This window comes from Balaenoptera borealis, assembly GCF_965194805.1.
Source record: "Balaenoptera borealis genome assembly, chromosome: 1".
In the NCBI taxonomy this organism is placed as follows: Eukaryota; Metazoa; Chordata; class Mammalia; order Artiodactyla; family Balaenopteridae; genus Balaenoptera; species Balaenoptera borealis.
Window position 1 is genome coordinate 46,907,784 of NC_138860.1, and position 21,217 is coordinate 46,929,000.

The 21,217-nt window shown below is 41.8% G+C and overlaps 1 long non-coding RNA gene across 1 annotated transcript in view; it reads right to left on the reverse strand.

Moving 5' to 3' along the window:
* Positions 1-20,324, reverse strand: part of LOC309633507 — a 67,719-nt gene extending 47,395 nt beyond the window's left edge. The window contains exons 1-2 of the long non-coding RNA XR_014247582.1: positions 10,006-20,324; positions 2,700-2,813 (exon numbers count right to left, since the gene is read on the reverse strand). This is a non-coding gene — a long non-coding RNA (uncharacterized lncRNA). The remainder of the gene's footprint in view (positions 1-2,699; positions 2,814-10,005) is intronic.
* Between the last annotated feature and the right edge of the window lie 893 nt (positions 20,325-21,217).

Here is a 21,217-nt window from a genome sequence, read left to right on the forward strand (position 1 = left end):
TGAGTGCATAAAAAACCCCAATAGAGGCAACATCCTAGAGGATTAGCGTATTAACACGACAACCTGCATTCTCTGTACATCTAATGAGGAAAATCCTCCTCCTGCCTGCCACTGCCCCTCCCCCACCAACTCCCTGAAGCATCTGGTACCCTGGGAATTTGCTCCCACCCAGGCAGGGCAAGTGAAGCCTGACACAAAAGACTGTGAGCATCAGAACGGCCATCTGACATGCAGAGAAATGACCCATGAGGGGAATGTAACCCAAGAAAATAACTCATGGGAAAACAAAAATATTCCCAGCAGCACTATTTTTAAGGGAAAAAACTATAAAGAACGTAAAAGCAGACAAGTGTATAACAGCGCCAAAAATACCATGATGGAATACTACACAGCTAATAAAAATAACAAGTTTATGGACTACAAACATGTAGAAATGTTTATATAGAGCAGTGTGAAGTGGAAAGTTACAACTAACAATGTAAAAATTAATTTCTATGTCTGTGTCTAGATCCTGAACACTGCTGTAAAAATTCTCACCACCCGAGAGATTAGAATCTTTATGAATTTATCCTATCTCAAATTAAATGGACCACATCACTACATTTCTCTAGTAAGAACATTCTCTCAGTCTTACAACTTCTACTTACATTTCTTCCACTAGTCTCACACTTCTCAGCTCTCTCATAAGAGAATCCCAGGAGTCGTCTGTGAGTCTTGCTCTGCCTGCCTGATTTTGGCAACACAATCCCTCTCCTTTCTTGTGTTCTAGCCACAAGGGCCTGTTGGATCCTTGAATTTGCCAAGTGCTCTGCTGTCTTGAGGTCTTCCCTTATGCACTTCCTGCTCCCTAGAAGGCCCTTGCTTTGCATAAGTCAACTCAACCAAGTCTCATATTTATGCCCCTCCACTGTTATCCACATACACGTTTCCCTTCATAGCACCTAGCACGCTGTGTAATTATAGATATATTTGCATGACTAGTGGCTTACAATGTCCCCCTCCCCTAAATAAACTGTAAACTCCATGAGGAATCTGGGCTGTTCACAATCATATAACTACCTAGCACTTGACAGAGTGCCTGGCCCAGACTGGTTGTCTAATAAAACTTTGTGAATGAATGAAGTGATGAGAATATAATTTAATATTCATTAGGTTTTATTTTTTCCACAAAAATACCATGTAGCATAGACTAATGAAAATGTCTTGCACTCATTTGAGTAGTACTTTCTAATTTCAAAGCATTTTCATATACAATAATAAAATTTAAAAATTCTTTAGTATCCTATGAGGTAGACATTATTCCAGCTTCACATTTGAGGAAATGGAGACTTGGGGAAACGAAATAATTGGTCCAAGCTGAACTAAGTGGTAGGGAGAGGTATGGAATCCACACTTGCTTGGATTCAGGCCAGTGACTTGGACCTTCTGTCTCTGTGGCTCCAAGTATGTCACTGTGTCCACTACAGGATGCATTGGGAGCACCAGAGGGCTGGAAAGTGCAGAGGCATTATCCTGATGGCTACTGATACTTGGGAATGATGGGAGGTGATGGGGCTACAGTCTGGGGAGAGGGTCCTGGCCCTGGCCAGGGAGGGTTGGAGTGATGAGGCAGTGGGCAGTGGGCCTCCGATGTGGCTCTCAGGTCAGTCTTTCACATGCAACCTGCAGTTGTTCAATGCCTCATTGTCAGTGTTACTCTGGCGGTCATGCAATAGGTATATGAAGCTATTGATTACTGATAATTTCACAGATGGCTCCATAGTCATCAAACTCAGATGCAACACAACAGAACCAATAGAGCATGGGCCTGGGGTCCAAGCTGCTGGGCTGAACGCCAAAGGTGTGCTCAGAAAGTCAAGTGACACAGAGAAGTCAAGGAGAGTCAACATGGATATGTCAACACCATCACTCTGGCAAAGCTATGACCTTATTCATCACATTGTTTGTCCTATCTGAATATTTATAAAAATAGAAGCTCAAAGGGCAGAGGTGTGGTGGGAGGGAGTATGATATAAAAAGGCAAGTAACCAAATGAAGGCCTAACCCTGAAGGCAGAAAATCCTTTCTTGGGTCACATGCTTTTAGTGCACCCTTTTCATCATTTCAACTTTCACACTGTGTTAAAGCCTTCATCGTCTTTTCAACCCCTGTCTACAGCAGCTTTCCATAAAGAGCTTGATGACAGCTCTGTCTGTTGGGAAAACCACAGCCTCATTTTTCTCTCTCTTCAGAAGAAGAGAGAAAAAAAACCTTAGAACTGTGATACTTGCCACCACTTAACAAGGTGGGCTCGCAAAGCCAGCAGTGGAGAGGCTGGTTATTTCTTCCCTGACAGCATTTGTAATTCCAGCAGCTGCCTCTAGGCAAATGGCAGGTGGTGCCTGACATTGATTGCACAGGCCCAAAGCTGAGATTCACCCCAAACAAGTATAACTAAAACAAATCAGGAGTTCAATGTTCATTGCCTTTCTCATGCTTTTTGCATTATTAAATTACTAAATTTTTTGCATTATGCTTTTGTATTACTAAAATAATACTACAGTTATTATTAATAACATAATTACTTGAGAGGAACACTGTAACATTAAAACAAATCCAATAATAAATATAGCTACCATTTTTAACACCTTGCCTATGTTACCTTTTTCATTTTTCACAATAACCTTTTTACTAGCAAGGAAAATGAGATTTGGACTTACCCAGTAGGGTGTGAAGTTGGAAGTTAGGAGATGAAGTCTGTTCCCAACTATGTTATTAATTAGCTGTGTGGCCACAGGCAAGTCTAGTTACCTCTCTGGGCTTCGATTTCCTTTCTGGAGACAGAAAATGAGTGAGTTAGACTTGCAGATGGTGTAGGTACCTTCTTGCTTTAAGTGTCTTCATGCTGAATTTTATTGCTTTCTTTTATCAATGATTGTTCTAGTTCTTGTTTTGGGTTTTGGGTTTTTTCTTTCCTAATCCCCATAGTTTTCTCATCATCCAACTCTCAGCTTATCACCTCTCAGCGAGATTTCATTGACCAATCCTGCTAAAATAGCTTGTCCAGCCTCCCACTCTTTATTACAAAGTCTAAACACCTTGGCATGGCACACACACCTGCCGCAGATTGGCCCCCATTTTCTCCTCCAGAGCCTAGTAAACGGTCAATGAATATTTGTTGACTGAATTTATGAATAAATCCAATTTATTAAAAGTTCTTTTGATTCTGTCACAAAAACCCTAGAATCGTGCTGTCCAATATGGTAGTCAATAGCCACATATAGCTATTTAAATTTACATTAAAAGTTCAGTTCCTCAGTCCTCCTTTCAAGTATTCAATGCTGTATGTGGCTAGTGGCTAGTGTAAAGGACAGTACAGAATAAAACATGTCCATCATTGCAGAAAGTTCTACTGGGGAGCACTGGTCTAAATTCTGGCCCTTTCTCTCCAATGCCACCATGATTCCTCACCTGGATTCTTATAACCGTCTCCTAAGTGGCCTGACAGTAGCCTCCTCCCATGCTAGTCCATTCTCCACTCTGCCTCATTCATTTAGTTCATTTATTCATGCAACAAATATTTAAGGAGACCTACTAGAGAATGGACTTGAGGATATGGGGAGGGGGAAGGGTAAGCTGTGACAAAGTGAGAGAGTGGCATGGACATATATACACTACCAAACGTAAAATAGATAGCTAGTGGGAAGCAGCCGCATAGCACAGGGAGATCAGCTCGGTGCTTTGTGACCACCTAGAGAGGTGGGATAGGGAGGGTGGGAGGGAGGCTCAAGATGGAGGGGATATGGGGATATATGTATATGTATAGCTGATTCACTTTGTTATACAGCAGAAAATAACACACCATTGTAAAGCAATTATACTCCAATAAAGATGTTAAAAAAAAAAAAATTGAGGAGGACCTTATACATGCCAGGTCTTTACAGGAGACCAAGCAGGGCACAAGTCAGACCTAGTCCTGCCTCAGTGAACTTACAGGCTGGAGATAATGTGTGTATGTCATTCTCACGCTTCAAAACTAATGTTGGGTCCTCTACCAAAGTACTCTACAGTGTTGTTCCTAGAATTCTGGGCTCTGGGGGATACAGCAGACAGAGTCAACTCTGCTCTCAAGAGGGGGTCAACTGATGGAGAGGTTCCTGTGTGTGTGTGTGTGTGTGTGTGTGTGTGTGTGTGTGTGTGTGTGTGTGTAAAATGGCAGGAGGGCCCATGGGCTGCACTTCTGCCTTCTGGCCCCTGAGCTGGAGGACGAATGGCCTCCTCGCGCACTAAGGTCTCAGTTTCAGCTCTCCCTTATCACCGCTCCTGCGTGTTCTGTACATGGTCCTCTACCATATTGTTCTAATGCTGTCCCCTGTCCTCTGCATACCCTTCTCTCAGTGGGATTTTATTTCTCTTACCCTGATTCTCTTACCCTGAACTCTCACTCATCCTACCAAACCCACTTCAAATATCATTTTCTGTGAACTCTTTCCCAGCAATCCCAGATAAGTGAGGGGATCTTTGTCCTGTGTGCCCATAGCTACCTGTTGTTCAGTCTAGTACAACACTTATCATGTTTACCCTTAACCATTTATTTGTATATGCCTCCCTCCAGCAGGCTGGAATTTTTCCAGATGAAAACTTCTTATTCATCATCATAGCCTCAATGCCTGAAATATAATAAGTCCCCAATAAACGATTTTGGACAGATGATTAATGAATGATGACTGGACGAATACATAAGTGAATAAATGTATGAATATTATGAAAGTGCCTGGCCTGTCTGCAGTTCCCCGGGGAGGCTGCATTGGTTCTCAAACTTCAAAGTGGAATAAAGAGACCATAACTATCTACTTACTCTTTTCAAAGAGAAAATGTTATTTTTCTTAACATTCATACTTTTAACCTACTCTAAATATCCCTTCTGCTCTTTTTTCCTAGAGAAGATTTATTTTGTCCCTGCGAGCCTTCCTTTGTGACTACCCAAAATTCAAGGATCAAATACTTCATTTCTAAATGCCATGTGTCACAGGCAGCTCTTTCTTCTGATTGGGGAATGACCTCAGTGCTGCCAGAGTGCTTACTTACCATTCCTCCCAACTTTCATGTTTACGACTGCTGTCAGAACTGTTGTGCGTAAGATATAAAATTTCTTCATTAAGCATTATTACACCACTATGTGAGTGTTTTATAAACCAATCTGAAGCAGGCCTAAAATTTCTTAATTTTTCTCAGACCTTTAAAAACACAATCAAACCAAAGAGAAACCTCACGAAATAATCCCATAGAGGTTCCCTTCAGGTGCCCTAGGGTGACCCTCTGTTCACCCAACCATTATTGTTATTTCTATGGTTTCTATGAAACCCCTCAACAAGCCGCTTCAACAAACCAGATATTAATTAACCTTCAGCTAGCTTGCAAACATTCTGAGATTCAAATTGTTTTTCTTGATACTTCAGGATATTTTAAGCGAGCAGATTAATCTTCCTCACATCTGCACCTCCACATGACTCTGCAGACACGTCCTCTGAGATGGGAACCTGGGTGTCTTCACCAAAATATACAACCCCAGCTGCTTCTCACTTTCCCCAGTGGCCTGAGCTCTGTGTCTTTCATTATAGGCTGGGGAAGAAAAATTGAGTTGGAAATACATCTATAATTACCATTTCTTAGAATTACTTCAGTTAAATTTGTTAGTATCAATTACACAGGAGCAATATTTCATCCTTAGAAAATCCTAGTTGCTAAAATCTTCTACTAGTCACTTAATCAGCAATACTCAGAGACAAAGCCACATCCAGCCCTTGTACATCTAAGATTTTGGTACACAAAATTATAATCCTTGAGTTTTTTAGATTATTTTCTGGTAAACTCCTGTTCTGATTTTATCAATAGAAATGATCCAATAATGTGCATTGCTGTGATCAAGGCTGCGTAAAGGGGGTCAGGTGTGCATGTGTGTGTGTGTGTGTGTGTGCTATCCTCAGGGTATCAGTACATATCACACCAGATCAATAAAGGAGTTTTTGTAAAAAAATAAAGGCTTGCCAGAGGCTCTGGAATTCCCAACTATGACTTACAACAGAGGAATTCCTTCCCAGATTGTGAAAACTTTGTTGACTTTTAACTACTAAAAAGAACTGATCTTAATGTGAGGGAAATGTTATGGTTTCTTAGGAAAAACTGTTGTGTAAATATAGTGGTTCTGCCTTATTATCTTGACTTAGCCCGGAAAAGCAGAAGCTAACATAGATGCATTAACCTTTCTCAAGTATAGATAGAGGTTCAATGAGGACAATGGACATTTGCTGTCCATTTCAGGGAAGATCAAATAGGAAAAAATGGACAACTTTCAACCAGAGAGACTGTGATCAGGCTTAAGCGAGAGCTTGTTGATTATACAGCTGGTTTATGCAGCTTCCCTAAAGAGGAGCAGGGGGTTTAACAAGTACTTACTAGGTGTCTATTGCATAGAAGGCTTAGGTTGTGGAGGATAAAAAGAAAAGCAAGGTACATTCAGTCTCTGCCCTTTAGGAGGTCACAATCTAGTTGGAGAGAGAAGACAATTACTCACAAAATGACGGGTAATATAGAATAATAATGCAAGATATGGCCTGAGACAGTATATACAAGGGCCAAGGGAGTAAGGGAGTTGAGCACTCTGAGTCCAGGATAGGGAGAGATCCCCACGGCCTGAAGCAACTGGAAAATCTTGGTATTGAGCCTTGGAGGATGGAAAGGGTTTTGCGAAGAGGAGAGAAGGAGGAGAAGCAGGAAGGGTATTTCGGAAGAGGTTACCAGATATTTTGAAAATAAGCTTGAAGAACAAATACATAATTGTACTTATATGAGGTACCTAGAGTAGCCAAATTTTAAAAAGACAAAAAGTAGAATGATGGTTGCCTGGGGGGAGGGGAAAGTGGGGAATTTATTCTTTAATGGGTACAGAGTTTCAGTATGGGAAAATGAAGTCTTTCTAGAGATAGAAGATGATTGCACAACAATGAATGTACTTAATGACACTGAACTGCATGCTTAAAAATGGTTAAAATGGTAAATTTTATATTATACCCATTTTACCACAATTTTTAAAAATTGAGATAGACAACTATCTGTTCCTAGAGGAGAGAGGATGAATTTATATTCAACTTGTGAGGTCTCTTCTCTTATGACTCCATATTAACTGTATGTGTGGCCCATGTGACAGCAAGTGTGAAATTATTAAATATAATCCATCCCTGGGCTGTTGCACTTTAAGGCTATTTGATGGTTGTGGTCGTCTTAGTCTGTTGAGGTTGCTATAACAGAATATCAGAGTCTGGATGGCTTATAGAAATGCATTTCCCACAGTTCTGGAGGCTGAAAGACTGAGGTCAGGGCGCCAGCATGGTCGGGCCCTCTTCTGGTTTCAGACTTTTCCTTGTATCCTCACATGGCAGAAAGAGAGGAAGCAAGCTCTCTCTTGAGTCTCATAAGGGCACTAATCCCATTTGTGAGGGTTCCATCCTTGTGACCTCATCTAATCCTAATTACCTCCCAAAGGCCCCACCCCATCTTCTGATATCCTCACACTGGGGTATAGGTTTTCAACATATGAATTCAGTCCATAACAGCGGTTGACTACCTAGCAGCTTTTCCCCTCCTTCTTCCTTACACACAGAAGTCCACTTCCACTAGAGCGGCCACTTACTTTCCCAGCTTCATCATAGGTAGAACATAGGCATGTGACCCTATCCTGACCCTTGATACTACGGAGAAATCTGCCAGGGGGTAAAATTTTGGAAAAAATTTTCCTCCCCATTTAAAAAAGAGAGATAAAACTCTAATGGTGTGCACTTTCTCCCTGTCTTCCTTTGGATATTTTTGTGAAGACATAATGCTTAATGCTAGATGGCTAACCTACATCCATATGGGAGAGACTAAAGAATGACAGATAAGTCAATATGGAATCTTTACTACCTTGTTACTATATTAATCACCCTCATAAGATAGATTCCTCCCTGTTTAAGTTACTATTAGTTAAGTATTTGTTTATTTGCAGCCAAGATGATTCCAATGGACTATGGTATTACAAGGACAGCCCTACAACACATTGCAGGAAATTCGTATTCAGCTGGAGTTTGTTCTTCCCTTAAAAAATGTGTTTATTATAATTTTCTTCCATTACATGGCAGGCAAAATAAAGAACATAAAGAGCAGGACAAAAAGAATAGCTAGTGCTGGGCTTGGAAAGGCATAGGACCATCAGCAAATAAGCTGGTAGTAAACAAAGTAAATAGCCAGTATTTTGCCACACACTGGAAAGAATCACATTCTCCTTTGTAACTGAGAAAGGTTGTATTTAAAGGGAACATTGGGTAAAAGTATAAACAAAGACTGAGAACTCTCTGAAAACAGTAAGGGTCTAGAAGCAAGAAAGCAATAACCCAGTGGAGATCAGAGCAGGATACTAACAGTGTAGCCTAAGAAGAGGGTCAGTGGAATCCATAAGACAAACCTAAGGTCTACATCAGACCACTGTCTTCTCTCAGCTCAGCTCTATAGGTTTCAGTAATTCTCAACTAAGCTTTCTGCTTTCCTTAGGAAGACCCAAGTTAAAGTGCCCCTCAACATACTGCTACATATAGATACAAGGTCTGCATGGGTCTGCTCTGATTTGAAATAAAGATTCTGACACTCTTTTGTCAGATTTTTCTACCAAAATGAACATCTTTCTGGGGGTATTGCAATTTAGATATTTATTAAGCACTTTTATTAGCTGGTGGTATTATAGCTACTTCCAAAGTTGATTAAACAGACACAGCCAAGGAAGGGAGGATGGCTCCATCTGTCCATTAATGATGTTGGCAGCCCTGAGCAAGAGATCCAGGCACGGGGCAATCTGTCACATCCCAGTTATGAATGTCCTGTGGTGCTTTTAACAGGAACCAAGGTGCTGCACTAGGCAGCTGTCCCCTAAGAATAAGACTCCTTGATCTGAGGCAACTAGAATTAAACCACTTACTTCTCCAGAAAAAAAGAAATGGATTCCATGATATGGTCTACCTCCTTTCCCATTGTTCACACACTAGTTTTTTAAAAAAGGGAAACTTGAGTTCCCTGAAAGGAAGCTGATCCTAATGTTTGGCAAAGCACTGTGTTTAAAGAAAAACGCACAAAACTCAGAGCTGTGAATGAATGACACAAATGTCCTCATAAAACTGCAGCCCGTGTGAAATATGGCTGATCCAACACATCAGGGATCAGCGAGTCTTCCCATAAGGCCCAGCTTGCTTTAAGGCTAAAAATGGAATGAGAAACTCCAACTCATATCATCTAATCTGATCAAGGGCAGACTCTTTGGGCTATTCTCTCAGCATTCAAGGAATGTGGTATTATTCCCCTGATAGCACACAAACTCTCCATGAGTTGCAGAGTCCCAGTGGAGATGTAAGTGTTTTGCCTCTGGTGAAAATGAACTTCCATGGAAAATGTGACACAAACACTACCTTTTGGGTCTCATATGAATCAGGTTTTATGCCAGAAAGACTTTTCTCATTAAAACTGTACTTCGGGGAAGTGGCTCTCAAAGGACTTGTGGGGCTTCCTGATGGTCCTCCAGGGCAGGGGTCCCCAACCCCTGGGCCACGGACCGGTCCTGGGCCACAGCCTGGTAGGAACTGGGCTGCACAGCAGGAGGTCAGTGGCAGGGCAGTGAGCGAAGCTTCATCTGCCGCTCCCCCATCGCTGGCATTACCGCCTGAAACACCCTCCCCACTCACCCCGGTCTGTGGAAAAATTGTCTTCCATGAAACCGGTCCCCAGTGTCAAAAAGGTTGGGGACCGCTGCCCTAGGGCCTGACTGCCCCCGCAACCCTTACCCAGTGACCTGTTCTGTTTTACTCAGGTTTAAAAAGGGGAAAGATGTAGAGCAGTGGGAAGAATACGGGGATATTCTGGGGAGTCAGATCTGTGATTAAATTTTAAGCCTGCTGCTTCCTCACTGTGTGATACTGGACACACTCACTAATTTCTCCGAGCATCTACCTTAGAGGGTTGATGTGAGCCAATATATGTAACGTACCTAAGAAAACACAAAGGATCAGATTGTTAAAGCATACTCATAAGAATAGATCTTACCCAGTCTCAAGCTTTACTAATAACATCAGTGAAACAGGTCATTGCAAGGTTCAGGTAAAGCAATGAGTGGTCTGAGACTAATGCAGCCCCCCAGGCCCTTTTATGCCACATCAAGATATTCTCTTGCCCAGATGAACATAGAAAACCTTTAAGCCATATATATGGCCACATCACCTGCATGGAAAAGAGTCATTGGTAAGTACCTTCATATTTATATTCAGATAGTTACCTAATTTACTTTACTTTTTCCCAGAAACCATGCTCAACGTATCCATAGGTTCTAGGTTTGTAACAAATGAGCAACCCAGGCAGATCAGGTATCTCCTTATAAAAGCATTTCATAGATAAGGATCCTGCAACTAGCAAATATCATTAGTATGCTTAGTTGGATGTCTATCATTAGCATGCTTACATGAAGATTTGACCGAGTTACCTTCCTTCTGTCTTTCCCATGGGCTTCCCCCCGGTAAAGAGGGAGGATGGATTGTAGGTCTATTGTTAAACATTTCCTGCCTAGAACCTAACCCAGACTGGAACTTGACAGATAGTAGCTTTTATCACATTATGAAAAATAATAACTACAATATGACTGTACTTCTATTTCTTCCTGACTTTCCAGGTCTCACCTAATTCAGCCTCTCTCTTTCATCTAGGCCTCACCTGTCCAATTGTGTGCAATTCTCACCTCAGCCTTTTCTCCCCTTATTCCATTCTACTGCTCTACCCATCTTTCAAGGTCGGTCAAGAGCCCCTTCCTCCTGAAAACATCCATGTCTACTTCTGCCCTCTGATCTCGCCCTTTCTACCATCTCTAATCCATGATCTAACACTGAGTTTAGAGTATCTTATATCATTCTGTTTCTTACTTTTGTATGTATGACAGTTTTCTTTCTCTAAATAGGTTATAAATCCTAGGAGAGCTGAGAACTCTAACTTGCTCTGAGTCACTTATACCAGGAAACATTGCTTGATCCACCTCCCCAACAGATGTGGTCCCATGTTACTGACCCCATCAACACCCCACTTCCCATACTGTGAGGTTATCATAATTTCTTGTAATTCCAGATTTAATTGTTGCTTCTCTTTAAGGGCAACAAGCTCCTGGAAGACAGGGTCATGTCTCTTTTGCTCACTCTTATAAACCTAGTGCCGGATACAGCACCTGGCAAGGAGTAGGTAATTAATAAATATTTGTTGAAGAACCTGGTTTTCTAGTGGTAAAACTAGGTGGAGCAAGGAGGTCCATTAATGTATACAATGAACATATTGAGCACCTACTCTGGATACTCAAGGTGCAGAGATGAATAAGACATGATTTCAGTCATCTAATGTCTGGCCTGAGAAAGTTTGAGTCAGCTTCTTTACCACCACTATCTGGGTCTATAGATATGTAAAAAAATGTTAAGCAGATAAAGTCAAAACCAAATCCCATTAGTTAAGCCCAATGAGTTAATGGGAAGAAAGTAGAAAAAATAGGGGAATGTAGCTCTAGAGAGGTGTGGGTGCTCTCAGGAAGACTTCCTGCTCCCATTGCCTCTTCTTCCTCCCCAACGGCCATCATACAAGTTTTACCACTGGCCTCAATTCATGTGAAATCCTTACAGCAATCCTTAAATTGAGCTTTAACTTAGTAACTAGACAGTTGTGTAGGTATATGCTAGGGCACCTTTCTGGATACCTTTTTTTTTTAGAATGACACAATCTGAATAGCATTCCGACTTGTTTATAGCAGATTTTGGCCACCAACATAAAGCTACATGCTAATTAACTATATTGTTCAAACCAGATAATAATATATACTTAATTTTGTCCATCTTAATATCACCCTATGTAGTAAAAGACATCATCTTATCATTGCTTTTCCTAAATCAACAACTTTCATAGGTTTGGTACAGGGTCAGTCCATTCCTTAGTCTTCTGAGAAATAAGAGAATCAATGAATTTGGTATTTATTAGTTGTATCTTATGAGAACTAAAGAGAAACTCTAGTGCACCAATCTCTCAACTCCTCCTGGGAAGAGGGGTTAGGATTATGGAATGGAGGCAGATGGATTCATATATGATATTTTCTCAAGTATGTAAGGTGATTCCCTCCCTCCCTCCCTCCCTCTTTTCCTTCCATCCATTCTGAGCCAAATGATTACATAGTGCTGCTCAATATGAGAAAGTTTCTTCCACTCAGGCTTTCACCTTCCGAGGCTGCTTCTTGGTGCCCAAGCTAAAGCTGTCTGCAATCTACACCAACATCCCTAGCTGCCTTTGGCCGTATATTAAAAAGATTGATTCTTTCAAAAGCAATCAGCTGGCTGCTTCTTTTCCCCCATTACATTTGCCCTCCCACTAAGGGGCTTCTCTTCTTCTTCCCTCCTGGAAGGTGAGCTCCATATCCCTTGGTACTCTCTTCCAAGCCTTTTTCCATACTCCGTCCTCCTCTGCCACAATGTGTTAGTAATTATTTCTCGGCTCTCCCACTAAACTGGAGCTCTTTGAAGGCAGGATCTGTGTCTCATTTGCCTTAGCATACCCAGTGCCTTCAAGAGGGCCTGGCACATGGTGAGTGTTGAGTAAATGTTTGGATTTAATGAATACATTGAATCAACGTTGAATCAGAGAACAAATACTTAGCATCTGGGAGATACAAAAAGAAGTAGGTTTAATGATTCATATTCGAGCACTTCATCCGTCTGTGACAGAGGAATAAATGGCAAGGGATCCTATAGGCTACAACACCCTTCTGGGTGAAGCCAGGGTCGGTGGAGAGGCAGTAACAAGAAAGAACAATAGAAATTTGATCTGTGTCTTTTGTAGTCTCTGGGGACAGCTGGACAACATTGATTTAAAGAGAAATTTGAGGGGGAAAAAAAAAACCAGACAAAAGAACCCCTTCAACTGGTTTCAATTTAGCCAATGTAACCCCCTTCCCATTTATCAGGACTCAGCACATTTTTTTTTTTTCTCTTTCCACACCACTTAGAACTCTGACCAATGATCTCAGATGTTTCTTTTTTCCCACATAGATTTTAGTACCATCTCTAATACATTCATTTGGATTAAAAATAAAGACAAAAAGAATTACAGTTGCTTAAGAGGCCTCTTCTGTCCCCTCCCCGATCTGTCCATGGGAGGTCTGAAGCCCAGAAGTCTACTTGGAGGGGCCTGGTGGAGGCGTCCTGAGGAATGTAAACAGCATTATGAAACCAGAAACTCAGAGTTTTGGTGAGAGAATGGAGTTTTGGGAGGTCCCTCTCCCTGATGTGTCCATGAGTCGGAGTTAGCTATGCTTCTAAGAGATGGAACAGCCATTAGTCAAGGCCAACTTGAAGGAAAATATGTCTTGTACTGTAAGCTCAACCCCACAATTCCTAAAATGGACCAGTCTGGCCTGCTTCCAGACTGCACAACATAAACTACAGAGACAGTGGAACAAATGCGATTATCATATTTTATTAGTGCCCCCCTGTGCGCTGTCCTGGTCTCAGGTGCCTGGCCATCTAAGACATTCTCTTAGCTCAGCCTCAGGATGCAGACATTTGCCTGATGGATAAGTAGTTGGCAAAAGCACATTAAGTTCCTCAGAGGAAAGATGCAGTCATATTATTTGACCCAAATCATTATGACTTATATACAGAAATAGGATTGGAAGATTTCAGGGAGTGTGGTTTGCTTTCTTTCTGACGTCCTCAATTTCTCATCGGAAGCTTAACATGGATTTGCAACTGTTTGGTACAGGATTTCTGGAATTCTCTTTCTCTCCTAGAAAGGTGGGTATTTTATTAGAAGCAATAGTAATAGCAATAGCTACACTTAATGACTCTCCACCTTGTGTCAGGTGCCACAGCAAAGCCCTTTATATGAGTTACTTCTGTATTAGTTTGCTAGGGCTTCCATAACAAAATCTACAGCCTGGGGGGCTTAAACAACAGAAATTAATTTTCTCACAGTTCTGGAAGCTAGAAGTCCAAGATCAAGCTGCCAGAAAATTTAGTTTCTGGTGAGGCCTCTCTTCCTGGCTTGCAGATGGTACTTTCTCACTGTGTCCTCACATGCCTTTTCTTCTGTGCACACAAGGAGACAGAGAGAAAGATCCCTGGTGTCTCTTCCTCTTCTTATAAGGACATTAGTCCTATTGAATTAAGGCCTCACCCTATGACCTCATTTTAATCTGATTACCTCCTTATAGGGCCTAACTCCAAATACAGTCACACCGGGGCTTAGAGCTTCAACATATGAATTTTGGTGGAACACAATTCAGTTCATAATAACCTCAATGAGTCCTCTCCACAAGCTTGGGAAGTCAGGGGCATTCTCTGCCTTCTATTGCTGAATAAACTGAGGGTTAAGTAATTTGCCCAAAGTCTCACTGCCAATAAGTAACTTGTTGGTGTTGGTGTTGCTTTTTTTATAGAAGGAGAAGTGGAAATACAGAGAGCTCATTGGTATGAATGTAGGGTTGCTAGTAGAAAAGTCAGAAAGGAACTGGCAGATAGAAGCAAGAGCAGAGCACTGAATTCACTGGGATAGAGCCTTTCGCATCAAGGCTCTGGAAGAGCAAGAAGCTAGGCCATAGGAAAGGCCAGACATGGCCTCCAGTGCTGCAGAAACTGAAGAAGAGATTAAGAATTTGGCGTCCAGCAGATCACCGCCTGAAAGGAGAACGTAAAGTGTGTGAAAAGCCTGGTGGTTCAACTGCGTGAACATGAAGACCAGGAGAGTCTCGATTGGGGTCGGTTCCAAACTACTGCTTTCCCCTGCGTTCATAGGGGTTTCATAGGCCCAGGTATACAGAGCACAAGGAGAAAATATATTTGAAAATGAAATATTTCTTTCTGGGAAAAAAAGAAAGATGAGTTTAGTTAGACGAGTCGCTGGTCATTGTGCTGAGCTCCGAATACTAACACAAGAAGATGTGGTCACTATCTTCCGGGCGCTCACAGTCTTGGCAGCGGTGAAGGGAGTCTTCCTTTCCAGGCCCCCTGATCTGGATACAACTGGGAAGTAGGAAAATGTCCCTTTGGGCTCCTTCTTTCTCTGAGTCACCCTTTTGGGTCCCCCATTGGTGCCACTCTCCTCAGAGGTCACCTTTTCCATGTCTACCTCCAATCTGGCAGCTGGCACCGCAGATTATCCAGGGTCTTCGCTGGTGATGACTCACCCCGTCAGAAATTTCTTGATATTTCTTCCACTAAAACATCTTTGATCCAAGTTCCTTTCCCTTGAGGCAAGTCTGGCTAGGAAAGGAAAGGTCATAGCTCATTTGTTCCTTCTCTTGGGTAACGTCCTGACATTTTATTGGTGGCCTCTGGAGACTGGCACCACAGCAGGCAGTATGGTGGGAATTTTTTGAGGGTAGGCGAGTCTGTCAATGGACATCAAACCCACGGTGGATGAGACATCATTCATCCTGGGCTTTTCACAAATAAGGCTATTCCCGCTACTACACAGAACTGGGCTAAAGGGTGTGTACCAGCCCCTGTCAGTGCTTCACTCCTATCTCCTAGACCTCATTTTCCAGAATGAAGAAGCCCATGCTGCTTCTGGTTGTCTGCCAAGGACATCCCTGGGAGTAACCCTCAACCAATGACTCTCCAGGGATGGGGTATAAATAACTCAGCTCCCTCATCCCTTGGGTGGGATCATTTTGAGGCATATGTTTTACACTGTGACCTCACGTTTCCCTGTGGAGTTTCAGTTACTCGCAGTAGAAAAGGAATAATAATATACCTATTATTGGCTGCTTCCCCTTCCCTTCTTCACTGCCAAATGGCAAATGGTGTTTCCTGTGTTTCACAAATCAACTACTTGCACTGAAATCCTTTTCTCCGTGTCAGCTTCCAGAGGGAAGCAAACTGAGAAAGGGTGGCCATCAGAGAAATGAACGGAGGCGTGCAGCAGGACAGTGTACAGGCCAGGCTCTCTCATCGTGCTGTGTCATTGGCAGCCCCCTGTGGGGAGCCTTACCAGCACCCCTACTCTTCCCTCCTCTGCATGGCCATGAGAAGAGGGTGGGGAGCCCACATCAGAGCTGGTCTCCCTGCGGAGACGTTTGGAAAGGGCAGCCCCAGCTGATGGTGTTTCCTAACTTCTCTGAGTGGAAACTTAATTGGGATTAATTCTGCCAGGGCAAGTGCAGGGCTCTGGGAATAAATGTTTCAATAGGATGCATGGGATTTGGTGTCAGAAATGTCTTGTTTGGATTCTAGGTCTACCACATATGAGCTATCTGGCTGCTTAACGTCTCTATGCCCTATTGTCCTCATCTATAAAATGGGATAATAATTGCTGCCTCAAAGAATTGTTCCAAGGATGACAATAATAGCCAATAAGATTCCCAGAGGCTTACATGAAGTTAATGTAGCTCAAAACAGCCTTATGAGGGTGTGTCAAGGGTCACTTACCCAAAATCCTTAGAGCCAGATGAGTTTTGAAATTCAGAATTCAGATTTAATAAAGATAACATGGCACATGTAACATATATTACAGAACCCCCTCAGGGTCTTGGGGAGTCCCCTAGACTCAATCACAATATTTCTGCACAAAATTAGGAAGATTTATACAAAGAGGGTTAAAGCTCATAAAAAGTCTCATTTTGGAATTGCAGATAAAAGACTGTGTCCCAGAGAAGTTAAGCAACTTGCTCAAGATCACAACCCAGGATCTGAGCCCCAAACACTCGTGCCAGAGCCCCCGCTCTAACCACTACACAGCGCTGCCTCCAGCAATGAAACTGTCTCCCCAGAATGAATGAAGGTAGTTAGAGACTTGTATCTGATTCATATGGTAGATAAGAGCTGCTTTTTTGTTATTATCAAGAATAAATTTATGTAATTTCCCCAGAAACAAAATTGAAAATATGGTCACATTTGAAACATTAATGCTATAAAATACCAGCCTACAAAAAGTAATAGCTACCATTTCTTGAAAATGTGTTGAATAGTTTACATATATTCACCTCATCTAACCCCTATAAGAGCCCTAAGAGATAGGTTTTATTAGTACCACCCATTTTATAGATGAGTTTAAGTAATTTACCCAAGGTCACCCGTAAATAAGGGGCTGGGCAGGAGATCCAATCTGGGTCTGCTGAAGCCTGCGCCCCTTCCACTACACCGCCCTTCCTCCAAAGGACGGGTGTGTGCTGCTGACTGTCATTGTGTGGTTCGCCCAAGGTCACAGGAGAGCCAGCCCAGAGCACTAACTACCTTGGCCCCGCTACCTCGGAAGGCCTTGCAGTCGTTGACTTCTACTTTGGAAAGCTCCACAATTCAATATCATTTCTTTTTTGCTGCCCACTCTTGCCAGTCTGACAAAAGAACAGTACCTGGTGCTCGCTAGAAGATGCAAGGGAATTGACTGGAAAGAAAATGTTATCTTATTCCAGTCCTGTCCATAGTGGTGTACCTTTCTATATTTAGATAAGCGCTCTGTGCAGCCAAAGAGGCAATAAAAACAAGATAAAAATGTACTAGGCCCATGCCAGGAAACACTAAGAAGCTGTAAGTTCTTATTCTTTGCCCAAAGATGATTATTAAAAAAACAAGAGACAATAAAAACAAGCAATCTCGGCAAACACACAGTGCTTTAAGGTCTGGACCATCTCATAGCCTCGGGGCAGTTGAGGAAGGATGAGGATAGCAGGGTCCTCTTCTACCTTTACAGAAATGAGGCCCGGAGGAGGCAACCTGAACAGGTCTCAGCCTGAACTACTTGTGAAGTCAGGGAAGAATGTCAATAGGGAAGTCATGGGGCGGCTGGAAGGATCCTCCAGTGCGCCAGGTATCAGCTGCTACTCCGCAGACCAAACTTGAACTCTAATATTTCGAAAAGGTAAAGATGAATTTGAAAGATGACTGAGGTTCATTCGTTCATGATTCTGAGGGCTTGATGGGTAAACAAGGCCCAAGCTTCCTTGCGCCCTTGAGAACCCCTTCTCTGGTCTCCCGCCAGAGGGTTGTAATTCCTCCATTATTCATAGCAACAAATATTTCAATCATTAACTGTGTCCACTACAGTCATTTGTACATGTTTTATCCTTTTTTGTAAATTGCACACTCTTCGAGGGCAGAGAACAGTCCCTAGTTATTTTACAACCTCTATAGAAGCTAGCATGGCATCTAGTAAACTGAGATTTTTAAATGCACCTCTTGTTCAAGCCTTTTTTCAGTCGCATCTTCTACTGATTTGAGCCAATAAGTAGTTTTCCCTTCCAGTCCTGTGAAGCCTCAAATTTCTGGACTCTATCTGGTCCCTTTCATTTCTGCTGTCATACAAACCAGTTCTTGCCTGAGCAGCATATCTCTGTCTTGTGATACTTTGTTAAACGCAGTAAGTGATAACCTATCTCTCACTTGGAGAAAAAGCCTTGTAAGGCACTTGGCCTACCTTTGAAATTATCGGTAACAACAGATTTACCAAATGCTTTGCCATCACTTTCATTGGTCTCCATCTTCCCAGCCTTCACTATCAGTGTCCGTGCCACCCACCAGCCAACTGCTGAGTCAATGCAACATATTTTAGGTTTTTCTTACACTGACCCTCACTTCAAAGTGCCCATTTCTAAATTCACTAAGGTAATTAACACAAGCTGCTATAACAAATAAACCCCAGAATTTCAGGGACCCAACACAAAATAAGCTTGTTTCTTCCTTATACAGTCCAACGCAGGTGTTACTGGGCGACAGACAGCTTTCTTCCAGGTGGTGATTTAAGGACCCCAAGCTCCATCTATCTTGTGGTCCCACCATCTCCTATGGTCCCTTTGTCTTCTGCTTCTAGCCAATGGAAAGGAAAAGAGAGGGGAGAAGGGACACCCTCTTCTAAAATCCTTGCCCCTGGAGTGACACACAGCACTCGCATTCCATTTTCTCTATGCCATATGTCCACACCCAGATGCAAGAACAGCCTGATAGCTGTTTCTGCCACCAGTGTCTAATAATAATAGCTAGAATATATTATTCATCTTCATTTTGCAAATTGTGTACTTTAATTATTTCATATAATATATACAACAGCCTAAAAAGTAGGAATTATCATCGCCATTTCAGAAATGAAAAAGAACACATAAATATGTATATCAATCTCTAAACCTCAGTGACTATATATATATAGTGGCAGGTCAAGTGGCAGGTCAAGATGTGAACTCAGACTTGTATGACAGTCAAGCCCCTGTCTCTTCTTTTGCACGATGTAGCAAGAAATACATAGATCTGCTTTGAGACTGGTGGGTGGAAAGGATTAGGGACAATGACCCCAGCTGGATTTTTGAAAAATAAGTATCTGACAAGCCCAGAGAGGTATTAAGACTGGAGAATGACGTTCCTGCTTGAAGCAATGATATGTGCAAAGGCAGTGAGGCCTGAATAAGCATGGTATGCCTGTGGAAGACTTATTTTAAAAAGAATTATGATGTTTAGAAAGTATTTATCCAAGTGTATTAGGATTACCAAAATCATGTCCTAAACCTCAGCCATCTTTCTCCGAAACGTCCCTGAGGGAGCTATATACCCAAAGAACAACAGTAAAGGAAAGTAAGTGTCCCATTCTCAGCTAAAGTTGGGCTCTTACCCCAGAGCAGAGCCTTTGTAAGCTGGGCTGGAGCACATGAGCAAGTCTGAAGGCTTAGAGACGGAACACCTTTTCTCCCTGTAAGTCCAAACCCAACTTCAAGATTTCACCACACCTCACCTGCCAAAAATGAAGACTGAAAACCAAACAAATGAAAAGGCTTCATGATGCAAGATAAGAGCAAAAGGTTAGCTGGGCATGTTCTAAGTAGGAAGGCCCTGACTTTTCCCTCATTCAGGCCACATGGAAGCAGAAAGGTGAGCTAAATCTATTGACTGTTTCTGTAGCACAGGTGAAAGAGGTACGGGAGAGCCCCAGAGAGAACTCAATCTTTATTCAGGACCTTTTTGTTTAAATCAAGTGTATGGAGGTATAATTTACATAAAATAACATATACCCATTTGAAGTGTAAGTGTGACGAGTTTTCAAACTATAATCACACATGTAACCACCACAACAATCAAGATATAATCATTTCCATCATCCCTTCTGAAAACTCCTTCATGCTCTTTTGTATTACATGCCCCCCAGCGCAAGCACCAAGCAACCACTGACCTGTTTTCTGTCCCTATAAATTAGATTTGCCTCTTCTAGAGTTTTATATAAATTGAATTATATAGTATGAACTCTTTGGGCTCTGACTTCTCTTGTTCAACACAATGTTTTATGAATTATATATATATATATATATATATATATATATATATATATATATATATATATATGTAGTTTGTTCCTTTTTATTGCTGAGTATCCAGTCACCTACTGATGGACATTTAAGCTGTTTCTAGTTTGGGCTATTATGAATAAAGCTGCTATGAACATATGTGTATAAGTCTTTTTGTGGACATTGTGCACAATCTTTTAATGGACAGTCCATGATCTTTTAATGCACCTACTGGCAAACACAGTCCAGTGTCCTAGAATCTTGCCAATCTGTAGCAACTCTGCCCCATAGGATAGGAAAGAAGGAAGAGGAATAAGGAGCACGATAAGAGAAGCATTGCTTCTTTTCTATAAACCTAAGGCGTACAGCTCCATAATATCCACGGGTAATGCATATTATGTCCATTTTATCCCATGTATTTCTCTCCTATTTTCCCTCACTAGTTTTCTTCTTGTATTTTCTCTTACCTCATTCTTCATTCAATTTAAAATATATATACATTTAGCCTTGAGCACTGGAAAGAGTGTTTTTTCATCGTGAGACCTAATACCTTCATGAATGACTTTGATGTTTCATCCTGCTGTTAAACACAGGATCTACTTTAAATAATCTGTGAGCTTATTAAAGGAGTTATCACCAAGACACGGCCAAGTGCATCTTGGCTACTCCTCTCCCACCCCAATTGTGAGGCCGAAATCTGCCAGAGGAATATGCCATTTTCTGTGTGGTCTGCTGTTTCAGGTCCCTAAAAGACTGAAGGGCCTCATTACATCACATAGTTCTGTCCAGTTTCCAGAAATCAGATTAATCAACAAATAGGGTCTGACCCATTATATTTTTTCTTAGAGAATCAAAACAAAAAAGCAAACACACAAAAGCAAGCCACACAAA